A 24715-nucleotide genomic window follows, 5' to 3' on the forward strand; every position below is an offset into this window, starting at 1 on the left:
CGCGGCCCCGCCTCTCGCTGCCCGTGCGGAGTGCAGCCGCCCGGAGGCCCCGCGGGCGCGGACTGGCGGCGGGTGGCCCTGGGGCCGTGCTCTCTGCGGGCCTGAGCTGATCAGGCCGACCAAGGAGAGGCCTCCGGTCACGCAGCCCGGGAGCTCGCCTGCGTACCCGCCCTACGGCCTCCCCTCCGCGCTGCGGCCTGCGGGTCTGGCTGGGGCCTCACGCTCCCGGACACGACGGGCCGCCGCCTCTGGGCCGCGCGGCCGCCTCTGCGGGTGGAGGGGAGGCCGCCGGTCCCGGGGATGAGTGTGTGTGTGTTGCTTCTGGAGCTGCCTCTACCGAAAGGCGGCGGTTCCCCGCAGTCTCGGGGTGCCGGGACCAGAGGACCGCTGGCGAGAGCCTGGGTGGCGGGGCTTGGCCGCTGACTTCCCGGTCTCCTCGGGGGCCAGTGTCTGCGGATCCCGCGGATCCTGGAAAATGGTGGAGTGTTTGCTCTTTTTTCCCCCACCCTGCGGGCGCCCTTTTCTAATGTTAGCCATCATGCTTTTAGCTTGGTTGTCAGCTTTGTTTTCAGGCATGCATCAGTTGGCAGCGGCCCGTGTGGGAATAGCTCGCGCTTCGGAGTCCAGCTCAACCCTGGGATTCCCGGTCTCCTGTCCGCCGGGTAACCTTGGACAAGTTTTCTGGCCTTGCTGAGCCTGTTTCAACTTCTTTTGCTCGTTTGATACTTGAGCTTAAGGAGCCCTGGTGGTGAAATGGTTGGAGCTTCCATTTCCTTGTCCATTTTGTTTGTTACTTTTTATTGTTTTCCGTTTGAACTTGTTCCAGATTTTTGTTTCAAAGAGATCTCTGGCCTAGGGCAAATTCCAGTTCTAGGGTACTGGCTGTCCCCCCATTATCATTGAGTACTCTTTCTAAATCTGTGCTGAAAGAGAATTTGGATCAGAACGCTAGTTAGTAGGTTATTTCTCTTAATATATAGTATAATGTATACTTTCTATAAATAAAAAAAGTTAAACACTTCCCAAAACACTAAAATACCTTTAATATAAGAATGATGGTTTGATGCATGTTGCAAAGTAGTACTGTTTGTTATTAACCATTATGTTTTTCGTGGTCCTCTATGGGCTAGAGTGGCCTGTGCTTGACCTCTTGTCTGTCCTCTGACAGCCTTGGGCTCACATCTTTCATACTGCTTTGGTCCAGAGGGCCTGGAACATGCAAGATCTGGGATCTGCTCAGTCTTCACCTGTTGCCTCCCTGGGACCCTTGTGAAAGGCCTGCATCACTAGGCCCTCTGCTATCTTTGCTCACTGGTCTCACCTCAAGGGGAGGGAGTTCAGGACCAGTTGGATGTAGTGAGTAGGAGCCAGTGGCAGCAGAACAAGTTGGAGCTGAGTGGGCCACCGTTGAGTCTCTGGATTTTCTCAGGAAAAACACATTGGTTGGTTTGTAACTAACCCCATCACCGGCTCCTAATGACCCTCCACTGAGTGTCCGAGGTCATACATGGGAAGGATGCTGCCAGTGTGTTCCCAGGAACAGCTGGTAGATTTAAACTTCAGACCTTTTAGTTAGCAATGTGGCATGCTGCTTACTAGGCCACCCTAGCTCCCTTTGTACATTCAATTAGGTAAGCACAACCCAGGTAACTGTACAAGTGTTCACTAGCTGGGTGTCCTGAGGCAGGACACCCTTGCTTCCCTTGATTTTACCATTAAAAGGGGCACAGTAACAAATGCTCAATAATAATAAGAAGTAAGTGTTTGGAGGATTAAGTGATAAGATGCATATAAAATAGGCAGTTCAGAGCCTAATAAAAGTACTTTCTCTGTCTTTCATTTCATGTTGACTCAGAAACCACCTCATAGCTGGCTCTCCAGCAGGTTTTCAGAAGCTGTAAATCGCATAGGAAATTGCCCATCTTTCTCCCAAGAAGCAGCTGGTGAATTCAAACCACCTGCTTTTGTGTTGGCAGTGCATATTCTACCGACAAGGCCACTAGAACGCTGTATTTTACCATGTGATAAAGCAAAATTACCATTATTTTATCAAACATGATTGTAAGACACTCCTTGATTTCAAGGATACTAAAAACCCTTAAATTGGAGGAACTGGGTCACTCACTCCTATCCAAGACTGAACCTGGTGATAACTAACTGATAAATTAAGTAGATATTAACCAGACTTAGGCTTAAACAAACTGGGGCCTACGTGAGGACTCTGATTACCAAAAATATTTCCATGACTTACAGTCTTAAATTCAGTCCAGCACTCCTGTTGTGAAAAAGTGGTGTGGATGTTCCTTCTGTGGGTTTGGTACAGTAAAGGGCCAAGCTTTCAGCAGCCACGCACAACTTGCTAGTTCTTTACTGTGTTCGTGCTGTTGTTCTGAGCATTCACAAGATTAAGGTGTTTGATTCTGGGCATTTGCTTTACTGTGTTCGTGCTGTTCTGAGCACTCACAAGATTAAGGTGTTTGATTCTGGGCATTTGCCATCAGTTTTGTGGGCTTTGAAAGCAAAGTGAATTCTGGGCTCACAGTCCCTTGATAATTTGTGAGGATGGCACATCTCTTCATAGGGCAGAGTTTCCATCAGTCATACATAAGGGTCACTGTGAATCAGAACTAAATCAACAGCACCTAACAACGATAGTCCCCGGATTAAGGCATTATCTACAAGACAGTATCTTGGAGCACAAGGGAGAGCCTCCAAGGTACTCTGGTGGATTAGGGGTAAAGAATTGCACTGCCATCCCAAAGGTACGTGGTTTGAATCCACCAGTTGTTCCCCGAGGAAGAGATGGCCATTCTCCTCCCAGGTGATTTTCTGCCCCTGAAAACCTGCTAGAGGGTCAGCTATGGGTTGATTAAGACTTGATGGTACTCAACAATAATGGAGCCTACAAAAATACCTCTAGGAGGGAGCTCTTCTGGCTTAGTGGTAAGGACTTGGACTAGCGTTCCAAATGTATACAGTTCTAATCCACCTGCTGCTCCTCAGGAGACAGATGGCCAGCTTCCTCCTGCGCTATTTGCAGCCTGCTGGAGGGTCAGCTATAGGTCGGTTCTGACACAATAGTACACAACAACAAAGTGGATTAGTTGAATTGGTAATTGCAAAAGAATTGAATTAGAAGGAGCTCTGATGGCTGAGTGGTAAGGAATTGTGCTGCCAATCCAAGAATACATCCAGAAAGGAGTAAAAGGGAGTGTAGAGGTTTAGTTTGGTTTAAGAAAGAGTTAACATTCTCCAAAAGAGAACAAACATATATAGAGGTTAGGCCTTTCAACTTAGAACAACCTGCTCATTGACCTGTTGTGAGATTTCATTTAAAAAAAACACACACACACCCCAAAACCCAACATTTAAACCTTCATGTCAGATACTTTCTGTTCTCCATCAGAAATGGGTTTCCCCCAGTCCTTCTCTTCCCTACATCTGTGTGAGTTCTTTGTACAGTTTTAACAAAATGTGTGCCCTTCCCTCATGAGCCCATCTTCTGGGATGTGCCCCTACGATGTTCTTTAAGAGCAGACCAATTTACCTTAGAAGAAACAGCAGCTTGCTGTGAGGATGTGATCAGAAGTGAGGATGGCATGGACTGCCCCATGTATTTTGGATGAGTTTTCGGCAGGAGCCTTTTTTTCCAGAGAGTGACATCAAGCTTTGTAGAGGGTGGCAAAAAAAAAAGAAGAGCCTTGATAAGATGGATTGACCCAGTGGTGGCAGCAGTGGGCTGAAGCACAGCAGTGCTTGTGAGGGTGGAACAGGAGCCGGTAGTTTAGTTTTCATTCTCTTGTACATAGGATCACCCAGCAGCAACAGAACAAGTTAAACTGGTAAAATTGGGTTTTGGTATTTTTCTACACTTACGTAAGATTGGACAAAGCAGGATGAAAGATACGTAGTTCCTGACAACTACCTGGGAATCTAATTATTTTTATAACAATTACTGGAGAAAACCCCTGACATCGATGGCAGGTGAGGGTGATAGGATTGGCTAGAGAGCACTTCTGGGGATAACCAGTGTATTCTGTTTTGATTATGCATTCATGTATTTACATGCCTCTACTCTAGAACTCACAGATTTGTGGAAAGGCTGCACTTCTCTATTAATTGTACCTAAATAAACCCGATTTAAGGTACCTAATAAAAGCTTGGCTACTAACCACAAAGCCATACATTCAAGCTCACCAGCTTCTCTTTGGGAGAAAATCCCTAATGATCTGGTCTTATAAAGATGATTCCCTGTGGGCAGTTCTGCTCAATCCTCCCAGGTCATTATGACTAAGTGACAGACACTGTAACAACAAAGCCAACAGTTGTGCAAAGTAAGTTCTTAACAATTGTTCCATCCCGTGGCCTGTGGTCCAAATGGTGACTTGGACTTCCTGTATAATGCATGGAAGCTTTCCCTTACTCTCTACTGCATTTCTGTGATTTCTTGTGTTATATTTTTCTCTCTTTAACTTTTTTATTGTGCTTTAAGTTAAAATTTACAGAGCTAATTGTAAACTTTCTGTGCAACCATTCATACACATTTTGTTTTATAACATTGAGTATAATCTCCACATTGTATTATCACCCTTCCTACTTTTTTTTTCCTTGGAGATTGCCCTTCCTTCTTCCGTGGAGCATCTGGTAGATTCAAACCATGTACCTTCAGGATTTCAGTGCAGCTTCTTGCCACCAGACCACCAGAGCTCCCTCACCCTTCTACTTCTACTCTCTGATACTTGTTTTCATTCATCCTTCCATCTCTTCCAACCTTCTGAGCTTTTCCTAGGACAAATGCTACCATTTTGGTCTTAATTTTCTTTTTTTTAATTCTAGGGAGTGAGTACCTCCCAAAGCTTACTGCTCATCTTCTGAGCCTGTCTGTGAGACAGCTGTCTATGAAACATCTGTCTATGCAACATCTGTCTGTGAGACAAACATTTGAGAATCTGGACTTTATGAAGAAGAATGTGGCATCAGGTTCAGAGGAAGACTCATTAACAACCTGCATAATGCAGATGACATAACCTTGCTTACTGAAAACAAGGAGGACTTGAAGCACTTGCTTCAGAATATGGACTACATCTCAAAATTAGGAAGACAAGAATCCTCACCACTACGACAGTAGGCAACAACATGATAGAGAAAAGATTAAAATTGTCAACAACTTCATCTTGCATAGATCTACAATCAACATTCTGGTCAGGAAATCAAAAGATATATTGGGAAAGTGCTGAAAATAACTCCAAAGTACTAAAGAGCTATAGTGTAAGTTTAGTGTATCTAAGCGCTGGTCAGTGGTTAAGGACGAAGAAAAAAATAACTAAGTTATGATGTTCTGGAATAGTACTGAATATCCCATTGACTACTTAACAGATGTGTCCTAAGAAGATGCAGCCACAGTGTTCAGGCATCCTCCTTCATACTTTGGGCATGTTGCTAGGAGGGGCCATTCCTTGGACAGGGATAGGCTTGGAAAGGTGGAGGAATGGTGAAAGAGAGGAAGACCCTCTACCAGGTAGATTGACAGCAGCAATGGGTTCATATACTTTAGAGATTGTGAGGATGGCATGGGATAGGACAAGGTTCAGGTCTGTTCACAGTCACTGTCATTTGTACTTGACTCAGCAGCACCTAACAGCAACAGTTCAGCTGAAAGTCTGTTCTGTATTTCTGCCTCTGGACCCTTGCACATGCCTTTTCCACTACTTAGAGTGAGCATAGGAAGTTCGATTCGTGCTTTGAATTCTCTGTACATCTTCTCTACCTTGCAGGTAACCAGTCACTTCTCTGCACTCACACTGTGCTATAGTTGTAATTTTCTACCCTCAGCTAGACTGAGACAAGGACCACTTAACTTGTCTTTGTATCTCTGGTGTGTCCAGTGGTGTTGAGAGAATTAATGAAGGATTTAAAGCTGGAAAAGATAAAGTAGTGGTTTTTGTAGTGTGGTTCACAGTTCCCAAGTTCCAGCCTTTTAGGAAGTTACTTCATTCATTCAAATAGCACATAAATGCTGAAGTAGGCTTTAGAATGCAGCTGTCTTCATTTAAACCAGCTTTAAAGAGACTAAGCAAAAAAAGGTAAGCAATGTCACAATCCCAGATTTTCTGTTTTGAGAATTACTTAAATATATTGCCAGTTTACTTTCTAATGGAAAACATCAATAGTTATAAAAACTTTAAAAAGAAAGAACTCAAGTCATCAATAATTTTGGGTCCTAAGACCAAATAGTTTGACAATTTCTGCCTTAAAGACTTATAACTCCTTCATAGTTCAAATGAAACATCATAATGATGCTAACATTTGCAGGCATTAGCTCATATCAACTCTAAATAATGGGTACTATTCTTTTTCTGTTTTTCTGATAAACAAGTAAGGCTCAGAAAAATGAAATTCCTTGCCCAAGGTCACACAGCTAATAATTGGTGAAGCCAAGAGTTTAACCTTCCTGTGCTTCAGAAGCCGTTCCAAGCAAAGTGAACACTCAGCTGCTGATCTGGAGTTTGGAGGTTGAGTCCAACCCGCAGAAGGACTCCGTGGAGAGCAGTGGGGTCACTCATGCATCAAAACAGATCAGAAGCTATGGGTTTGGGCTTGGGGCCCCTCTGGAGCCTTAGTAAGGAATTTGTAGTACCAATGCACAAGGTACGCAGTTACTCAAGGTTCTAAAACTGGAGGGTCAGCTATGGGTTCTTTCCAACTTGATGGAAAACAACATCCCATCTACAAACCTGCTCTCTTTCATCTTAGAAGATTGCCAAGATTCACCAAGATTTGTGCCTTTTCCCAAAGCACCATCTGCCTTGATTTCATCAAATACAACCTCATGTGCACGCACACCTCCCCACCTGCACTAAAACCATTTAGGACCCTGAGTGTTTAGATTTCGTTATATGTCTTGCTTTTCCAGCTTTGTGACTCACTCTCACTAAATGATTTTTACAGGATTGCAATCTCTTGATCTCTCCACTTGGCTCCCCCTTCCCCTTTAGGTTGATTGTTTTCCTGACCTAAAGTGTATCATGAAGTTAATGCAAACTGCCTATCACACTGTCAGCCCTCAGGCACATATCCTTAGGCTGCACCAGCTCTGAAATCCAGCCATGGATCAGCTGCTCATTTGAATCCCCTGGAGGCTGTACCTGCCTGGAAGTAGCCCTTGTTGGTGGATAAGTGCTCCACTGGTAACTGAAAGGTCACCAGTGTGAACCTACAAGCCACTCTGCTGCAGGAAAGACTTGGTCATCCAGCCCCATCAAGGTTACAGCCTAGGAAGCACTCTGCCAAGAGCTAATCTCTTCCACATGGTCTCTGTTGGCTGAAATGAACCACACACAATAAATAAGAACATAACCTGCTTGGAATTCCGACCGTCGTCACTTGCACCCATGGCTTACCCACACTCCTACTAGTTAACCTTATGGCCTAATTCACAGGGATTAGAGGTCTGAAAGGAGTTTAGTCCCACTGTGAGTCTAAAGGAATCTGTACGTCTATATCCTGCCTCATACCTTCCCTCTCATTCTAGAAGAGACATCCTTTTCCTTTTTGATTCCATTTCTGCTTATGGTCTTGTTTCCTTTCACATCTGGGATCTGGCTTCTTTGCCCACCTTCATAGCATCTGTGCTGTCAACTGCTGAGCCTTTCCTGGCTCATTTCCTTGGGCCTCAAAAGACTCCCTCAACCCTAGAGTCCCTGTTGCTATTGCCATATTGTTTCGCCTTGCAGTCAATCTTGAAAGAAACTTGGCACTCTTCTTCCTCAGCTTTATTAGCATGATTCATCTGGCTGCTGCTTGGCGTTTAGTGCCATTTAGTGTTGGCTGCTGTCATTTTCTGTGACATCACTCTCATCAACTTCCATTCCATGTCTGTGTTCATCCAGTATTCCCTATTACATCACATCGTATCCCTAGCATCCTGGTCAGTCAGTGAAGATGAAATATACCAGTCATCCTAGATTTCTCTCCCGTTCGCCACCTCCCACGTTCATGAGTCACCACATCCTATGGCTTTTAGCTGTTAGACATTTCCAGGGTCACTCCTCCATTCCCATGACAGCAGGGCACCCTTGATTGTCAGCATCTCTATGTATAAGGAGTGTCCCTGTCCTTTACCACTTGTTGGCATTCCATTCCTCTTACCTCTTATCGTCACCATCTTTCCCCATCAGTAGGAATGTTCCCATCCTTCACCACTGATCAATTGCCATTATGCTGCTTTTACTTTCTCTTCCCATTACCATTTTTTTTCCCTTTTGGGTTATGGTTTTTTGTTTGTTTGTTTTTTGTTCTTTTTCTTGCACTAACCTTTAAAAATATGAAAGTAATACACTCTCATTGTAATTTTGGAACACATGATAAGCAAATAAAAGTCACATCAAGGTTTCCTAGCCTGAGAAAAATCAGACATTTACAAATAGAAACTTACTTAGATTTTTAGTTTGCTAATGTTGGGCTTAGTTTACATGACTTCATCTCGGACCTAGTTACATAGGTTACACTTTCTTTCTATAGGTGGCAGCTATTGCCGTGACTATTGGACAATGGCACACTGTATGTTTTAAAGTCACAAAAGGTGTGCATCAAGATTGTATCCTTTGTTCCACATCTGTTCAATATGTATGTTGAGCGAATCATTTACGAAGCTATATGAAGAATGTGGCGTCAGGATTGAAGGAAGACTCATTGACTGCACTATGCAAATTATACAACTTCGCTTGCAGTAAATGAAGACTTCAAGCATTTGCTGCAGAAGATCAAAGGTTATAGCCTTCGATATTAATTACTTCTCAACAGCAAGAAAATAAAAATCCTCTCCACTACATCAATACAGGCTACGTCAAGATGATGTTGAGTGCCAGCAAGTGAAGCACTACTCATAGCGACCCTATGAACAAAAGGCCTGAAGCCATCCTGTAACTATCATCATTTATCAAAGTTCATAGTTTCCAGAGGCATGTTTAGGAAGTGGATTCAGTTATTTTGTTTTACTTGGATCCACAATAACTATGGTATCACCAGTCAAGAAATAAAAAGTGTTGCAATGGGCAAATCTGTCAAGGATTTCTCCAAAGTGCTAAAGAACAGCAGTATCCAAGTGACTTTAAAGGTGCCCCTGATCCAAGACATGGTCTTTTCAGTTGGTTCCTATGCATCTGAAGGGGACAGTGGAGATAACAGAAGAATTGATGCCTTTGAGTGGCAGTGTTGGTAAAGAGTACTGAATATCCTTTGGACTGTCAAAATAGCACATCTGCCTTAGAGTAAGCACAGTAAGTACCAGGCTGCTTAGAGGCAAAGATGGTGAGCTTTTGTCTCTCATATTTTGGGTATATTGTGAGGAGGGTCCAGTCCTTGGAAAAAAGACATCAGGCTAGAAAAGTTGGAGGGTCAGAGAAAGACACCAAAATGGATTAACATGCTGACACTGAGCACATCAGAGATGGTGCATAGTAGGGCAGTGTCCATAGGGTTGCAATGGGTTATAGTCAGCTGTACGGCACTTAACAACAATGGGAAATGGGTGTAAAATAGAAGGCAGTAGGCCACCAGACAAGACCAGAGGAATTCTGGGGCCAAAATGGGCCTCTGGGGAAAATGTCCATTTGCTAGAGAACAAGAAGGACCAATAGGAAGATCTTAGAAGCCAAGAAAGCAGACCCTTCTGTGGAGAGGCCAATACTGCCCATCCACAACAGCAGAAACATCCTTTGAGGTTGACTGAGATGTGTCCCCTGGATTCTAAAACAGATGTCATTGCTTGTCCAGTGGATTGTTGATTTTGATGGGTAAAGTGAGAAGCCTCTGCAATAGGCAGAGGAGAAAACCTGAGAGCCTCATGTGTGAGTGGTTAAAACTTCCAGAAGCTGGAAAAGTATGTGAAACAACACTCGTTGTTGTCACAGAATCAGTTACTCCTATGGATGTCTCAAGGCTGTGACTTTTGGAAACAGAATGTCAGGCTTTTTTTCCAGCCAGTCTCTGGGTGGGTTTGAAACAGCAATTTTTGCACTATTAGTCAAGTGCTAAACTTTTTGTACCTGAAACAACTCTTAATCACTTCTTGTTATGTGCCATTGAGTCACCTGCGACTCATAGTGAACCTATGTACAATAGCCCTAAACCCTGGTCTATCTTGTGCCAATCTCACTGTCTCTGACACACCTACCCCCACTACCCCAGTCATGGAATCAAGCCACCTCATAGAGGGTCTTATTCTGTGCTGTCCCTCTACTCTCCCAAGCATGACGTTCTTCTCCAAGAACTGACTGGTCCCTCCTTGCAGCATGTCCAAAGTATGTCAGATGAAGCTTCAGAATCCCTGCCTCCAAAGAACAGCCTGATTTAACCCTCTCCAGGATGAACCTGTTTGTTCACAGTTCATGGTATATTCAATACTCTTCTCCAACACCATAACTCAAAGACATCAATTCTCCTCTGTCCTCCCTAGTCATTGTTGAACTCTGACACAGAGCAAGTGATTGTAAAGACCATGGCCTGTATCAGACGCACCTTAGTCTCCAGAGTGATGCCATTGCTCTTCAGTACTTTGGAGAGGTCCCTAACCTCACACTTTCCCATTGCAATACATCTTTTAATTTCATGGCTGCTGGTGCCAATAATGTTGACTGTAGAGCCAAGCAAACTAAACCTGTTAATGATCTCCATCTCTTCACCATCCATTCTGATGCTGCCAATTGGCCCAGTAGTGAGAATATTTGTCTTCGTGATATTGAGTCTCAATCCATATTGAAGGCAGCAAGAATCAAATAAACATTGTGTGATAGTTTAAAATCAGAGGCACTTGATGTTACCCAAATAGAAAGACCTGAAAACAGAGCCTTAACTTCATGTTCAAGTCTTGTCATGAGTCTGAAACCCAGGTTGTCTTTTTAAAGCTTCCCTTCCAAGGGGCAGATCCTTTATACTTACTGTTAAGATGGCAATATACTCTGCAGATCACGTTCTTTTTCTCTGAGGTCTGACTGACAACAGCATGTAATAGTCTATTCCCCAGAAGGTCTTTTTCAATATAGTCAAACAAATGCGGAATGCAATGACTTCACACAGAGGGTCTTGATACACAGCATTATTGAGAAATCTTTACAATGGATGTTTAGAAACATGATTGAGGAAACAATTTTACTATTAGGTTACTAGAAAAACTTGTCACTGTATGGGTATGGAACCACCCTATAATAAACTGAATGGCTTGTACCTTTGGCCAATCATGTAATCCTGTTTATGTGTTACACACCTAACTTCTAAATCATCCTTCCTAGGTATCTTGCCTTTATGTCCCCTGATGTTCTTTCAATAATGAATTTGCAACCTTTAGTTCCTAAACGGTTGTGTGTAAGGGATATGTGTGGTGTATGCATGTAAAGAGTGTACATGTGAAGGCTGTGAATATGTGTGCTATGCATTTGAGGGGTTTGTGTGTTTGTGGTTGGTGCATGGGAAGGGGTGTGTGTTTAGGGTGAAGAGAAGCCAGGATGAATTTGCTTTCGACAGAGGGCAGGACACTTGACCCTCTGCCAGCACTAGAGACACAACAGCACTAAAACATATCCTTTCTCAGGGTCCACGTGAGCAGCCATTTCACTCTGTCACAATGGGCGTTTCCCTATACCCACTGTGTCTGCCCTCAATAAACCAGTTTTGTGATTATTCAAATAGATTCTGATGTTCACATTGCACACATTATGACAAAATTAAAAAGATACCATTTTTCACTTAAGCAATTGCCAGAATATTTTTTTAAAAATACACCTTGGTAAATAAAGGTGCAAGAAAAGGAATATGAATTGTTACAATACCTCAAAATGGACCATAAACTTCATTTTTTGACATAGAAATTCCACCTCAATTAATTTAACCTACATAAATGATGATACATGTTATGTGCCATTGAGTTGACACCAACTCATAGTACAACAGCTCTGATCCCTGCTCTGTCCTGAGCCAACCTTATTGTCTCTCAGACATCTACCCCATTGCCCCAGACACTGAGTCAATCCATCTCGTCCAGACTCTTCCTCTTGTGCTGTCTCTCCACCCTTCCAAGCGTGATGTCCTCCAAAGACTAGTCCCTCCTTGCAACATGCTCAAAGTATGTCAGACCGCTTCAAAATCCTTGCCTCCAAGGAGCAACCTGGTTTCACTCTGCAGGACAAACCTGTTTGTTCTCTTGGCAGTCCATGGTATATTCAATACTCTTCTCTAGCACCACCACTCAAAGGCATCAAGTATTCCTTTGTCATCCTTAGTCATTGTCCTGCTCTCTGATGCATAGCAAATTGCAAAGACCATGGCCTGGACAGGTGCACCTTAGTATCTAGACATTGTTCTTCAGTATTCTGGAGAGGTCCCCGACAGCAATTTGTCTTTTGATTTCCTGCCTGCTGATAACAAGCATATTGATTGTGGAGCTAAGCAAACTGAAGTTGTTAACAATTTCAATCTCTTCACCATTAAGCTTCAATCCATATTGAAGGCTGCAGTCCATGGTTTTCTGCACCAAATGCCATAGGTCCTCCTCAGTTTTGAAAAGCAAGGTTGCATCATCTGTATAATAGGTTGTTGAGTCTTCTTCCAATACTGATATTACATTCCTCCTCATAGAACCCATCCTCACAGATGATCTGTTCTGCATATAGATTGAAAAGGTGTGGAGATAGTATGCATCTGTGGTGTACACCTTTCTTGAATTTGAACCATGTGGTGTTTCCTTCCTGTATTCTGACAACTGCCTCCTGGTTCAAGTGTAAGTTTCATATATGCACAATCAAGTGTTCTGGGACTGATGCATACATACACATTTACTTAATTGAAGAGGGGGGGAAAGGCCAAGAGGGATGTCAGATGAGACTCCAAAGCAAAGGGAAGACGTTGAGAATTTAAGGAGCTGACAGAAGATTTCAAAGGGCAGCATGGGAAAACAAAGCAATGTATTATAATGAAAAGTGCAAAGACTTGGAGTAAAAAAAATTTAAAAAGGCTGAACTCATTTGGCATTTCTTAAGCTGAAGGAACTGAAGAACAAATTCAAACCTCGAGTTGCAATACTTAAGGATGCTTTGGGCAGAGTGTTAAATGATCCAGGAAGCATTAAAAGAAGATAGAAGGAGTATACAGGGTCACGGTGCCAAAAGGAATTTGCAGACACAGAAGAATTTAATGAAACAACGTATGAGCAAGAGCCTGTGGTGATGAAGAAGTTCAAGCTGCTCTGAAGGAATTGGCAAAAAACAAGGCCCAGGAATTGATAGCAAACCAATTGACATATTTCAACAAACAAATTCTGCCCCGGATTGGCTCACCAAGTTATGCCAAGAGATCTGGAGCACAACTGCCTGGCCAGTCAATTGGAAAAGATCCATATTTGTTCTCATTCAAATGAAAGTATTAAGTATTGCAACTCGAGGCTTGAATTTATTCTTCAGTTCCTTCAGCTTAAGAAATGACAAATGAGTTCAGCCCTTTTGGTTTTTTTTACTCCAGCTCTTTGCACTTTTCATTATAATACTTTGCTTTTTCTTCCCATACTACCCTTTGAACAGAGTGCGGAAATTATCGAACACTATCATTAATATTACATGCAAGCAATATTCTGCTGAAAATAATCCCAAAATGACTGAAAAGCACAACAGAAAACTGCCAGATGTGCAGCCAGGGTTTAGAAGAGGGCAGGTGCTGGGGATATTATAGCTAATGTTAGATGGATTTTGGCTGAAAGCAGAGTGTACCAGAGGAATGTCTATCTGTGTTTCATTGACTATGCAAAGACATTTGACTGTGTGGGTCATAACAAACTGATTCCGAGAAGAATGGGAATCCCAGAACATTTGACTGAGCTTATGTGAAACCTATACTTGAACCAGGAGGCAGTCATCAGAAAAGAGCAAGGAAACACTGCATGGTTCAAAATCTGGAAGTGTGAATGCACTTTTCAATCTATATATGCAGAACAGATCAACCAGGAGGCTGGGCTCTATGAGGAGGAATGTGGCATCAGTATTGGAGGAAGAGTCATCAACAACCTGCGTTATGCAGATGACACAACCCTGCTTGCTGAAACTGAGGAGAACCTGAAGTGCTTGCTGCAGAAGGTCATGAACTGCAGCCTTCAATATGGACTGAAGCTCAACACGAGAAAAACAAAGATTCTCATCACTGGGCCGATTGGCAGCAGCATGATAGATGATGATGAGATTGAGATTATTAATAGTGTCAGTTAACAGCTTGGCTTCACAATCAAAACACCACATCACAACCAGCATATCAAAAGACGAATTGCATTGAGAAAGTCTGCTGTCAGGGACCTCCCCAGAGTACTGAAGAGCAACGATGTCAGTCTAGATACTAAGGTGTGTGCCTGATCCAGGCTATGGTCTTCAAAATTACTTGTTATGCATCAGAAAATTGGGCAATGACTAGGGATGATAGAAGGAGAATTGATGCCTGAGTTGTGGTGCTGGAGACGAGTATTGAATATACCATGGACTACTAAGAGAACAAACATGTTCATCCTAGAGAGAGTGAAACCAGGCTGATCCTTGGAGACAGGGATTCTGAAGGTCAGTCTGACATGCTCTGGGCATGTGGCAAGGAGGGACCAGTCCTTGGAGAGGGACATCATGCTTGGGAGAGTGGAGGGACAGTGCAAGAGGAAGACCCTCTATGAGATGGATTGACTCAGTGACTGGGGGGAATGGGGGTAGGTGTGTCAGAGACAAAAAGGTTGGCTCAGGATAGAAGAGGGTTTAGAGCTGTTGTATATAGGGTCTCTAAGAGTGACAAACAACTCGGTGGCATGTAATAAAAACAACAATAAGTTCATTAATTGTTGCATACATATACACATTTCAAATACAGGATGATTATGACAATGTTCTTTTAATATTTAAAGTTGAAATAAACCCAAATAAGTAATGGTCTATCTAAACTCAAAATGGTAATTAAAGATTATGTTGTAGATTAATACATGAAAAGCTAGGAATATATATTTGTGGTATATTTTTTCATGAAGAAATAACATGCTGGACTTTTTTTTAAAGTATATGCATATAGTCTGGTGCTACTTTTATTCTTATAAAACAAATATAATGATAGAATAAATAGATATCAGGTGCTTAATAGTGGTTACTTGGGGATGTTGGACTAGGGATTGCTTGTGATATTTGTTCAGCTAACAGTGTTCAAAGAACAATGTCTCCTGTGTGTAATGTATTTTAATGCTTGTTGTTGTTGTTGTTATGTGCCGTCAAGTCGTTTTTGACTCATAGCGACCCTATGCACAACAGCCCTAAACCCTGCTCTATCCTGCGCCAACCGCACTGCCTCTGACACACCCATCCCGATTACCCCAGTCACCGAATCAATCCATCTCATAGAGGGTTTTCCCCTCCTGCGCCGTCCCTCCACCCTCCCAAGCATGATGTCCCTCTCCAAGGACCCGTCCCTCCTGGCAACATGTCCAAAGTATGTCAGACGAAGCCCCAGAATCCTTGGCTCCAAGGAGTAGCTTGGTTTAATCCTCTCCAAGATGAATCTGTTTGTTTTCCTGGCAGTCCATGGTACATTCAGTACTCTTCTCCAGCACCACAGCTCAAAAGCATCCACTCTCCTTCTGTCCTCCCTAGTCATTGTCCAATTCTCTGATGCATAACAAGCGATTGCAAATACCATGGCCTGTATCAGGCGCACTTTAGTCTCCAGAGAGACACCATTGTTCCTGAGTACTTTAGAGAGGTCCCTAACAGCAGACTTTCCCATCGCGATACGCTTTTTGATTTCCTGACTGCTGGTGCCAAGAGTGTTGACTGTGGAGCCAAGCAAACTGAAGCTGCTTAGGGATAAAAAAGAAAATAACATTCCCATTTGGACATGTTTACATACTGGTGACAAAATTAATTGAATTGCCATCTTAGCAAGAGTTAAGAGTATTTCGAGAGCTTATGATGGGAGTGTGAAGGCCTTTTTGTTCCCATCAGTTCTGAAATTTCCTATGATTAACATGTTCCAGTTCCATAGCCCTTTTGTTTCCATTCTTTTTCTTTTCTCTATCTCTGTTTTATCTCTAAAGAAGCCTGGCAGAGCAACAATGGCAGCTAGGAGGTGATAAGTCAAAAGGAAGAGGCTGCTTTCTGGTTGTTTCTGGAATGAAAAGTCTAGTTTATTGAGAGGTGGATGGAGGATTCAGTGGACGAGAGAGAGGAGAAAAATGTGTGTGTGATGTGCATGGGAAGGTGCATGTATGTGAATAGTGTGTGTGTGAGGATAATGTGAGTGTGATGGTAATGTGTGTGTGGTGTGCATGTCAAGGGAGTGTGTGAGAGGGGTTAGTGAGTGTTACGTGGTTTGTATGTGAGTGGTATGTGCAAGGAGTATGTGAGTTTGTGTATGTGGCATGTATGTGAGTAGTTTATGTGAGGGGTATGTCAGTGTGTGTATGAATAGTGTACATGAGCGGTATGCTAGTGTGTGTGTGAGGGATATGTAAGTGTGTGTGTGTGTGTGAAGGGTATGTGAGTGTGTGTGAGTGTGAGGGGTATGTGAGTGTGTATGCGGTGTGCATGTGAGGATGCGTGGATGTAAGCAATGTGTATATGAGAAGTGTGTGTGGGAGGTGTGTGTGTGTGTATGCTGTGTGTGTGAGTGGTGTCTAGGTGAGCAGTGTGTGAGGGGTGTGTGCATGTGAGGAAGGTGAGGTTAACTTTCTACAGGGAGAAGGACACTTGACCCTCTGTCAACACTAGAGACAAGATTGACAAAGGAGAGATAAAGGATAAATAAGTTCCTGAAGTGCAGGAAGTCACAGGAGTCATCGCTCATCCCATTCATTTTCTCAAAGTAGGAGGTAAAGTCATGTCAATTCTTGCCTCTGTGCCCGGTGAGTTTCTACTTCCTTTAAAAACAAGTTGTGAACCCTTTCCTTAAGACTGTGTCCTGAGTGTGGACTGGCGAACAGCCTACTGGGGGAGGGACCTTCCTGAGGTTTTCAGACCTGGTTGAGCCCTCAGCCAAGTATCTGCATCTGGAAGAACACTCTAGAGGGTCTTGATGATAGAGTTAAGGTGAAGACCACCCCACTAAACATTCTCTGTTGAAACAATGAAGCCATTCCTCCCCACTAGGCTGCCCTTGTCTCTTCATTTCCATACTGAATGAAACAGCGTATGATCAAGAAGCATTGATGAAGAAGGAGGAAGTTCAAACTGCTCTGAAGGAATTCGCAAAAAAACCCACAAGCCAACAATGACTCAGGATTGACGGGATACCAATTAACATATTTCAACCAACAGATGGTGCCTTGGATGTGCTCACCAACTTAGACCAAGAAATCTAGAGGACAGCTACCTGGCCAACTGACTGGAAGAGATCCATATTTATTCCTATCCCAAAAATAGGTGATCCAAAAGAGTGTGGAAATTATGAAACAATATCACTAATATAACACACAAGCAAAATCCTGCTGGAGACTATTTTTTAAAAAATGACCAGAATAGTGCATTAACAGAGAACTACCAGAATTACAAGATGGGTTTAGAAGAGGCCATGACACTAAGACCATTATTGTCAATATCAGATGGATCTTGACTGAAAGCAAAGAGTACAATTGGAATGCCTATTTTGGCTTCATTGACTATGCAAAGATATTTGACTGTGTATCACAACAAATTATGGCTAACCTAAAGAAGAATGGGAATCTAAGAACACTTGCTCATGCGAAAGCTATACTTGGACCAGGAGGTAGTCTCTGTATGGTTCAAAATTAGGAAAGGAGTGTGTCAGGGATATGCCATGTCTCCATACCTTTTCAATCTATATACAGAACAGATCATTTGCGAGACCTGACTTTATGAGGAGGAATGTGACATCAGGATTGAAGGAAGACTCATTAACAACCTGAGCTATGCAGATGATACAAACTTGCCTGCCAAAACTGAGGAGGACCTGAAGCATTTGATGCAGAAGGTCAAAGACTATAGTCTTCAATATGGATGACAGCTAAGCATCAAGAAGACAAAGATTCTTATCACTGGGCCAATTGGCAGCTTCATAATGGATGGAGAAGAGATTGAGGTTGTTAACAATTTTAGCTTCCTCGGTTCTATAATCAACACTCTTGGCACCAGGAAATAAAAAGACGAATTGCATTGGGAAAGTCTGCTGTCAGGGGCCTCTCCAGAGTACTGAGGAGCAATGACATCAATCTAGAGGCTAAGGTGCATCTGACCCAGGCCATGGTCTTTGCAATTACATGTTATGCATCAGAGATCTGGACAATGACTAAGGATGACAGAAGAACAATTGATGCTTTTGAGTTTTGGTGCTGGAGAAGAGTATTGAACACACCATGGACAGCCAGGAGAATAAATAGGTCTGTCTGAGAGAGGATGAAACCAAGCTTCTCCTTGGAGGCAAGGATTTTGAAGCTTTACTTCACATACTTTGGGCACGTGGCTATGGTGAAGCACATCATGCTCAGAAGAGGGGAGGGACAGCGCAGTTGAGGAAGACCCCACGTGAGATTGATTGATAGGATAACTAGGGCAAAGGGATTAGGTGTGTTAGGGTCTGGGAGACTGGCTCAGGACAGAGCAGGGTTCAGAGCTGTTGTACATATGGTCACTATGAGTTGCAGGTGACTCGATAGCACATAACAACAACAAATTGGTACCCTTGATACCAGCAGACAAGAAAATAGGAGATGTTTTCCACAGGGAAATTCTGTAGTCTGTGCCCTCTACAAATTTTGAGAAGCAATGATGTCAGTTTGAGGACTACTAAGGTGTTCCTGATTAAGGCCATGGTCTTTTCCAATAATTTGCTATGCATCTGAGAGCTGGACAATGAATAAGGATGACAGAAGAATTGATTACTTTGAACTGTGGTGCTGGAGAAAGAATACTGAATACCCCATGAATGGCCAAGAGAACAACAAATATATCTTGGCAAAAGTACAGCCAGAGTGCTCCTTGGAGGTAAAGATGATAAAGCTTCATCTCACATACTTGGGGCATGTTGCTAGGAGAGGGACATCATGCTTGGAAAGGTGGAGGGTTGGTGAAAGAGAAGACCTTCAACAAGATGGATTGAGACAGTGACTGCTGCAGAGGGCTCTAGTGTGTCAGAAAGTGTGAGGATGACACAGGATAGGACAGAGTTCAGATCTGTTGTTCATAGAGTTGCTATGGGTTGTATACTTGCCTTGACAGCACCTAACAATAATAGTCTAGATTATAATGAAATACTTTTGACTTCTTGACTCCTGTTGCCATGGATTGTGGATCCAAAGTAAACTAAATCATTGACAACTTCAATCTTTCTCCACCAACTACTATGTTGCATGTGGGTTCAGTGGTGACAATTTTTGTTTTCTTGATGTTGAAATTTAATGCATATTTAGGGATGTAGTCTTTGATCTTCTGCAGTAAGTGCTTCACGTCTTTCTAACTTTTGGCAAGCAAAGTTGGGTCAGCTGCATAATGCAGGTTGTTGATTAGTCTTCCTCCAATCCTGATGTCAAATTCTTTTTCATATAGTCCAGCTTCTTGAATAATTTGCTTTGCAGATTGGTAAGGTTGGAGCAAGGATACAACCTGGATACACACACATTTTCTGATTTAAAACTATACAGTGTACTCTTGTTGTGTTCAGACAACTGCTTCTAATTTATGTATTGGTTTCACATGCACACAATTAGGTGTTCTGATCCAAAGTGCTGAAGAGCAAAGATGTCAGTTTAACAATCCAAGCCTTGGTATTTTAAATTGATTCTTGAGCATCTGAAAATTAGACAATGAATAAAGACAACCAAAGAAGAATGGACATCTTTGAATTGTGGTCTTGGCATAGAGTATTGAATATCCCATGAATTGCCAAAAGTTCAAGCAAATTTGTCTTGAAGAAAGTGAAAAAAGTGTGTTTCTTAGAGACAAGGGTGTGAAACTTTATTTCACATACTCAGCACATTGTCAGGAGGGGCTAGTCCTTAGAAAAAGGTATCATGCTGGGAAAGGTGGAGGGCTAGACAACGAGAAGACCATCAACAAGATGGACTGACAGAGTGACTTCAACAAAGGGTTCGGGCATTACGGAGGCTGTGAGGATGATGGAGGATAGGACAGCAGAACAAGCAGATGCAGCACATTTAAAATCAGGAAAGGTGTGCTCCTTAGATGGAAGGATGGAGACTTTGTCTTACATACTTTGGAGATGTTATTTGGAGGGAACAGTCTCTGGAACAGAATATCATGTTGGAAAAGAGAAAGGCCAGTGAGAAAGAAGAATATCTTCATTGAAGTGGATTGATACAGTCATTGCATCATTGGGTTTAAACACAGCAGATCCTGTGATGATGGGACAGGGTCAGGCAAGGCTTCATTCTGTTGTCACACAGGGTCACTTGAGTTGGAGAGGACTTGAAAGCACCTAACAACTGTAAAAGGCTAGCAGTTATTCAACAAGGGGACACTGCTTGGTCTAAAATTAGGAAAGTTATGCCTCAGGGTTGTATCCTGTATATCCATCCAATCTGTATGTTGTGCAAATCATCTTAGCAGCTGGACTATATGAAGAATTATATCAAGATTGGAGGACAAGTAAACAATTGGTCATATGCAGGTTTGTTTGCAGTAAATAAAGACCTAAAACACTTTCTGATAAAGCTTCAAGACTATAGACTTCAGTATTGATTATACCTTATTACAAAGAAAATAGAAAGTCTTACAAGTGGACCAGTAAACATCATCATGATAAATGGAGAAAAGATTAAAGTGTCAAAGATTTAGTTTTACTTGGATCCACAATCAATAATCATGAAAGCAGCACTCAAGAAATCAGAAGACATGTTGCCTTGGGTGAATTTGCCACCAAGGACATCTTCAAAATGCTAAAGAGCAAGGATGTCACTTTAAAGACTTAGGTCCAAGCTGTGATATTTTAAATTGCTTCAGAAGCATGTGAAAGTTGAACAATAAATAAGAAAGACCAAAGAAGAATTAATGCCTTTGAACTGTGGTGTTGATGAAGCATAGTCAGTATACCATGAGCTGCCAGAACACACAAATCTTTCTTGGAAGAAGGAAGCCTGAGGGCTCGTTAGGAGCAACAATAATGAGACTGTGTGTGATGCATTTTGGTCATGTTTTCAAGTGGGACCAGTCCTTACAGAAGGAAATCATGCTTGCAAAATTAGAGTCAGCTAAAGAGAGTCAGGCCCTTAGTGAAATTGGTTGACACAGTGACAACACAAATAGGCTAAATCACAAAAGAGATGAAAAATGGCATAGGATCAGGCAGGGTTTCATTACGCTGTTGATAGTGTGGATGTGAGAGCAGACTCAGAGGTATCTAGCAACAACAACATCTAGTCCTGTGCCTGGATATCATCATGAGATTGAATCACTTATTTTGTGAAATAAATGAGTGATGTGTGTCCAAAACTAGAACCCAAGTGTCCTAATTCCCAAACCCACAGTTTTCCCTATCACATCACACTTCATAAACAGAAACAGAAAGCCATTGATTTCTTCAACAAAAAGTGGCTTGCTTCAATTGAGTTTAAGAGTTGTGTCTGAAATTGACACCAAAAGATGCTGGGGGAAAATGGGACTTGCTATATAGGGGACTGAACATTCTAGAAAGCTTAGACAAGGATTTTTTTCTGAAAGGAAAGGGAACAAGTGAAGTGAGGAAGGGGTGCCAAGCCAGTATATGGTGCCTTTCTAAGTGTGACACCCCAAGCCCACTGCTCTTGAATTGATCCAGACTCCTTGAGACCCCACGTGTTACAGATCTGTCCCATACAGTTTTCTTGTCTATTGTGGGTTTTTTTTCACCACTATGGTAAACACAAATGTTCAGGTCTTTTGTTCATAGGGTTGCTATGAGTCGTCTATGACTCAATTGCACTTAATAACAACAACAACATGGTAAATATATAGGTAACAGCATATTTGCCATTTCTAAATTCTTCACATATAGAGCTATGTGACATTGATTATGCTCAACCATCAACATAAATTTTTCCATCTCCCTTAATCAGGCTGCAATCTGTGTAAGCAGATGGCCAAGGCTTTCCGCCACACAACCTCTGGATGGGCTTGAGCATCATCAGTAGGTTAATTTGCTTGTACCACGTGAGGATGTAAATAGGGAACTCTGCTGGCTTAGAGGTAAGGAATTGCTCTGCCAACTCAAAAGCACACAGTTTGAATCCACCAGTTGCTCCGTGGGAGAAAGATGGGCCATCACCTCCCATGTAATTTACTGCCTCTGAAAACCCACTGGAGAGCCAGCTATGACTCAGTCTCAACTCAACGGTACACAACAACAACAACAAGGACCAAAATGTGTTACCTAATCTCCCCAAAGCCCATTCAGTTGTCCAAAAGCTATCCTGGAGAAGAGCTTGTGAGTGCAACCATTAATGAGATGGATGTTTCAGGTAATGCATCCAAACAGAAGGATTGTAAGCTGCATGAATTACAGGAAAAGGGAAACTACAGAGTTGGAAATTATGTTGTATCTCACACAATACCCAAGGATAAAGATGCTCTGATACTATTGGACAGCATTATTAGTTCAGAGAAATCTAGTCCAAAAGAGTGCCAATTCATTATAGATTAAAGGGGTGCTTCACTAACACACTTAACCCCCTTTCTTTAAGTCTCTTGAGCACCTCCCATATGACAGGGTCTATCCTAGCCACTACAGATGTGACAATGGGCAAAACAGATGCAGTTTTGGTCCATGGGAAGCTGCAGTATTATAGCTATCCACTCAACACATTTCTCACCTGTAATTTGATGTGCTTTATGGATTTGCTTGGCGAGGCAGAGTACTTGAGGAAATGACCAAAGCCAATTCTTTTGCCAGCTAATCCTGCTGTTCTTACAATATGAACATCCTGTTGTTGTTAGGCGCCATTAGTCTATCGTGACTCACATCGACCCTACATGCAACAAATTGGAACTTTGCCTATGCTGCTCCATTCCCACAATCTCTGCCATGCTCAGACCCACTGTTGCAGTCACTGAGTCAGTTCATTTCCTGGAGGGTCTTCCTCTCTTTCCTTGACCCTCTACCTTTCCTAGCATGATGCCTTTTCCCAATACTTGGCCCCTTCTGACAACATGCTCAATGTGTGTGAGATGAAATTTAATCATCTTTGACAATAAGAAACATCCTGGTTGTATTTTCTCCAAGAAAGGCTTGTTTACCCCTTCAGCAGTCCATGGTATAGTCAGTGCTCTTTTCCAACACTATAAAGCCATCAATTCTTTTGCAGTCTTCCTTTTCATTGCCCAATTTTCAAATATACAAAGAAGTTGAAAATACCGGGGCTTGAGTCAGGTACATTGTGCTAAAGAGCAAGGAAGTCAGACAGCACTTTAAAGAGATCCTTGACATCAGGTTTCTCAGTGCAACACATCTTTTGATTTCTTGATTGTTGCTATTGTGGGTCCAAGTAAAAGGAAATAATTGACAACTTTGTTGTTGTTTTTTTATTTTATCCACCTATAATGATGTAGTCTATTGGTCCAGTAGTAAGGGTTCTTGGTTGTGTGTGTGTGTGTGTGTGTGTGTGTGTGTGTGTGGTTTTTTTATATATTGAGATATAATCCATGTTGAAGGCTGTAGTTTTTTTATTTTCTGCAGCAAGTGTTTCAAGTCTTCTTCACTTTCTGCAGGATAGGTTGTGTTTTTTGATGAGTCTTCCTCCAAACTTGATGCAACATTCTTCTTCATATTGTTGAGTTTCTCAAATCATTTGTGCAGCATACAGATGGAGTAAGTGTGGAAAAAGGATGTAACTCTGACACATATCTTTCCTGATTTTGGACCATGCAGTATTTATTGCCTTGTTCTGTTCTGGACAACTGCTTCCTGGTCTATGAGTCATTATGATTTTGGAGGACATAAAACAGTTCCCCAGGGTTTAATTTCATAGACAAATGGATATAAACCTAAGCTTGTTGATTACCTTGGCAAGACATTAATCATCACCCTATGAGGCCTTACCAACCCCTCTTATCTTCCTTCAATAGCTCCTTCTCAGTTGCTGCATAGCCTCATTCATATCCTTAGCACCATTAAGGCTATATGTGTCCTTTCCTACCTGAATTACTCACCTGAGGGAGCTTTAGGAAGATTCCCGGAGCTATTAGATTCTTGGGCCTCTTGATTTCCATAGAACCTAAAACAGTAGATAGAAATTATACCTACAACCAGTAAAGAATAAAATAGATAAATGGTACCTTCTAATAATAAAATTCCTATGCACATAAAACTTCTCCGACAGGGTAAGAAGGAAACACACAGACTAGGAAAATAATATTTGACAATAACATACCTGATAAAATTTATAGACTATTCCAGCACTTCAACAAGAAAAAGGTTAAAAAAAACCCAATCACAAAATGGGCACAGAATATGAATAGACACTTCACCAGAGAAGACATTCAGATGGCAAACAAAGACATGAAGAAATGTTTAAAATTCCTAGTATCAGAGAGATGTAAATCAAAACAACTCTAAGACATCATCTCACCCCAGGAACGAAAGCAAAGTTCAACAGGTCAGGAAACAACAAATACTGGTGAGGTTGTGGTTGTTGTTGTTATGTGCCATCGAGTCGTTTCCGACTCATAGCGACCCTATGCACAACAGCTCTAAACCCTGCTCTATCCTGCGCCAA

The sequence above is a fragment of the Elephantulus edwardii genome, unplaced genomic scaffold (assembly GCF_000299155.1).
Source record: "Elephantulus edwardii isolate Elephantulus edwardi_28Jun2011 unplaced genomic scaffold, EleEdw1.0 scaffold00283, whole genome shotgun sequence".
Taxonomy (NCBI): Eukaryota; Metazoa; Chordata; class Mammalia; order Macroscelidea; family Macroscelididae; genus Elephantulus; species Elephantulus edwardii.